The sequence below is a fragment of the Neomonachus schauinslandi genome, unplaced genomic scaffold (assembly GCF_002201575.2).
Source record: "Neomonachus schauinslandi unplaced genomic scaffold, ASM220157v2 HiC_scaffold_3259, whole genome shotgun sequence".
Lineage (NCBI taxonomy): Eukaryota > Metazoa > Chordata > Mammalia > Carnivora > Phocidae > Neomonachus > Neomonachus schauinslandi.
Genome location: NW_025411948.1, coordinates 1 through 3829, shown reverse-complemented (window position 1 = coordinate 3829; position 3829 = coordinate 1). Strand labels below are relative to the sequence as shown.

The 3829-nt window shown below is 43.0% G+C and overlaps 1 non-coding gene across 1 annotated transcript; it reads left to right on the top strand.

Annotated features, from left to right (window-relative positions):
• The first annotated feature begins 596 nt into the window (after nucleotides 1-596).
• Nucleotides 597-678, top strand: TRNAL-AAG. Its single transcript has one exon. It is a non-coding gene; the product is annotated as a tRNA-Leu (tRNA).
• Nucleotides 679-3829: the final 3151 nt, after the last annotated feature.

The window sequence follows — 3829 nt, the reverse complement described above, 5'->3', positions numbered from 1 at the left end:
GCCGTTGTTCAGTGAATTCTCCTGACTGATACGAATAATGATAGTAAGCTTTACTGGGAAAAGCTCTTTAAGCCACTTACAGGAATGGATAAAAATCAATCATCTACCCCTTTCCTTTGGGCAAACTTTTTTATATCGTGTCCACTTTACAATGAGGACAGTGAGACCCAGCCAGCCTCCGCGACTCGCGGCGGCCCCGTGGCTGTCGGTCGGTGGGGCGGCTGGGATGAGAACGGCGGGTTGGGGCACCCCCGGGTGGCTCTCCCGCGTCCGGCGGACCGCACCTGCAGACCCCGGACGCGCGCCCCGAAAGCACGTCTGTTTGCAGGCTGCTTCCCTCCGCGACTTCACCAGAAGCAGGTGCAGGGACGCCCTCCACGGCTGGAGACGCCCTCGGTTTTGTACCCGCGACCTGGAGCCCCGCAATCGGGGCCTCGCGGGACCCCCGGGGCGAAAGTCCCAGCCGCGAAGTCTGCGAGGGATCTGACCGCAGGGGTCCCAGAGAAACACTGGAGAAAAAGAACGGGGGGGGGGGGGGCGAAGAGCCCGTCCACAGACTTAAACCATCCAGAAGAACGCAGGAGAAGCATGTGTACGGTAGCGTGGCCGAGCGGTCTAAGGCGCTGGATTAAGGCTCCAGTCTCTTCGGGGGCGTGGGTTCGAATCCCACCGCTGCCAGTCTTTATATTGCGAGCTGACGCGACCAAGCTCCTGGGAAGACCTTAGAAAAAGGACAGTCTGACTGCCGGTGATTTATATCTAAAGACCTTAATTCCACCTTGTTCCACATCAGCATCCCACTTTGGCTTCACCAGCCATATTTACTTATATAGACAACGTTGCAATAAATTATAACCACATTTCAGAACGGTGCAGTATTAGAGAACTTTCTAAAAGCACAATTGCTCAGTCAAATCATATGTGTGATGGTAATTTTGGTGAGTCTTGTCTTAGTCTTCCTCGAATGTTACCAATTTATCTTCCTGCAGCTCCGGGGAAGGGACAGTTTCCTTTGCACCCTGACCAGCATTGTACTAATGACAGTTAATTGCCATTTATCTCTGACTAAGCTCCAGATATTGTCATAAGTTTTCTACATATATTAAAGTCATAAAATATTCTCAGTATTACATAAGAAGTTTATGTTATTATTCCTGTTTTACAGAGAAGGAGACTAAAGTTAGGACTAGGTAATTTGTTGCCTGTAGGTGGAGGAATCAGGGCGTTAATGCCTGGGGTAGACTGAAAAAACATTCCCCCCCCCCCAAAAGATATCTCTGTTCTAATTCCTGAAAGCTTAACTATTACCTTATATGGCCAAATATTGGAGGAGTCTTTGCAGAAGAGATTCAGTTAAGAATCTTGAGATGGGGAATTTATCCTGGATTTTTCAGGCGGACTTTAAATGTCATCACAAGTGTCCTTATGCCCTTTGTCCAAGAGAGAGGCAGAAAGGGAGAAGGTTTGTTGATGCAGAGGCAGAGACAAGCCAGGGACGCTGGCAGCCACTAGAATCTGGAAAAAGCAAGGGCACATTCTCCCTTACAGCCTCAAAAGCCGGAATGACCTTGTCAACACCTTGATTTCCCCCCAGTAATCCAGACTTTTGGACTTCTGGCCTCCGGAACTGTGAGGAAGGAGATACATCCGTTGTTGCTTTGAGCTCCTGAGCTTGTGGTTATTTGCTCCAGGAGCCGTAGGAAACTAATTCAGTCTGTTTGAATGCTAACGGGCAACACTCCCTCAAACAATGGTTTTTGTTTGTTTGCCAATCTGATAGGTAAAAGGTAGCATCTCATTTTAGTTTCACTTTTGAATTTCTCTTGAGAGTAAAGTTAATTTCTCTTTTCACACTTTCATAAATATTCATCTTTCTTCTTTCAGAGCCCTGAGACCAAGACCTGGGCTAAGACCAAGAGTCAAGAGCTTAAACAACTGAGCCACCCAGGGGCTCCTGGTTCTCCCTTTTCATGAACTCAGTATTTATATCCTTTGCAAGTTTTTCCCATGAGTTGGAATTTTTCTTGCTGAGATTTCTTTACTTATATTAGGTAAATTAACTCTTCATAACACAACTTACACATTTTTCGCAGTTTGTTCATTTGATTATTTCACTTTGCTTATACATTTTTTTTGAGGGGATGAGAGTATATCTAAGCAGACTATTGTCTTAATATAGTGAGTTGTATCTCCTTAATTGTTTCTGATTTTTTTGCAAAAATTAGTTTTCTACGCCAAAGTTACAAAAATATCTGTCTTGGGAATGTTAGTAATTTGTGGTTTTATCCCTTCTTCTAAGTTTTTTTTTATTTAATTTTATTATGTTATGTTAATCACCATACATTACATCATTAGTTTTTGATGCAGTGATCCATGATTCATTGTTTGTGCATAGCACCCAGTGCTCCATGCAGAATGTGCCCTCCTTAATACCCATCACCAGGCTAACCCGTCCCTCCACCCCCCTCCCCTCTAGAACCCTCAGTTTGTTTCTCAGAGTCCATAGTGTCTCATGGTTCCTCTCCCCCTCCGATTTCCCCCCCTTCATTTTTCCTTCCTACTATCTTTTTAACATATAATGTATTATTTGTTTCAGGGGTACAGGTCTGTGATTCAACAGTCTTACACAATTCACAGTGCTCACCACAGCACATACCCTCCCCATTGTCCATCACCCAGTTACCCCATCCCTCCCACTCCCCCACCACTCCAGCAACCCTCAGTTTGTTTCCTGAGATTAAGAGTCTCTTATGGTTTGTCTCCCTCTCTGGTTTCATCTTGTTTCATTTTTTCCTCCCTTCCTCTATGGTCCTCTGTCTTGTTTCTCAAATTCCTCATATCAGTGAGAACATATGATACTAGTCTTTCTCTGATTGACTTATTTCGCTTAGCATAATACCCTCTAGTTCCATCCACATCATTGCAAATGGCAAGATTTCGTTTTTTGATGGCTGCATAATATTCCATTGTGTATATATATATATATATTCCATTGTGTGTATATATATATATATATTATACACCACATCTTCTTTATCCATTCATTGGTTGATGGACATCTTGGCTCTTTCCATAGTTTGGCTCTTGTGGACATTGCTGCTATAAACATTGGGGTGCACATGCCCCTTCGGATCCCTACATTTGTATCTTTGGGGTAAATACCGAGTAGTGCAATTGCTGGGTCGTAGGGTAGCTCTATTTTTAACTTCTTCAGGAACCTCCATACTGTTTTCCAGAGTGGCAGCACCAGCTTGCATTCCCACCAACAGTGTAGGAGGTTTCCCCTTTCTCCACATCCTCACCAAAATTTGTTGTTTCCTGTCTTGTTAAATTTAGCCATTCTGACTGGAGTGAGGTGGTCTCATTGAAGTTTTGATTTGGATTTCCCTGATGCCAAGTGATGTTGAGCACTTTTTCATGTGTCTGTTGGCCATTTGGATGTCTTCTTTGCAGAAAAGCCTGTTCATGTCTTCTGCCCATTTCTTGATTGGATTATTTGTTCTTTGGGTGTTGAGTTTGATAAGTTCTTTATAGATTTTGGATACTAACCCTTTATCTTTATGTCTTCTTTTAAAATTTATATCTATTTCAAATTTATTTTATTCTTGCAGGTGATATATTGAGCTTGGTTTTCCTAGATAGCTACTCACACCATATTTTGAATAATCCACCTGCTTTTGTTTACTTGAGTTACGATCTTTCTCATATTCTCATGTATATATTTATTACTCCATCCACCCACGCCACATATTTGGACTTTTTTTTTTTTTTGGCTGTATCTATTACTATCATTATTCGTATCAGTCAGGAGAATTCACTGAACAACGGC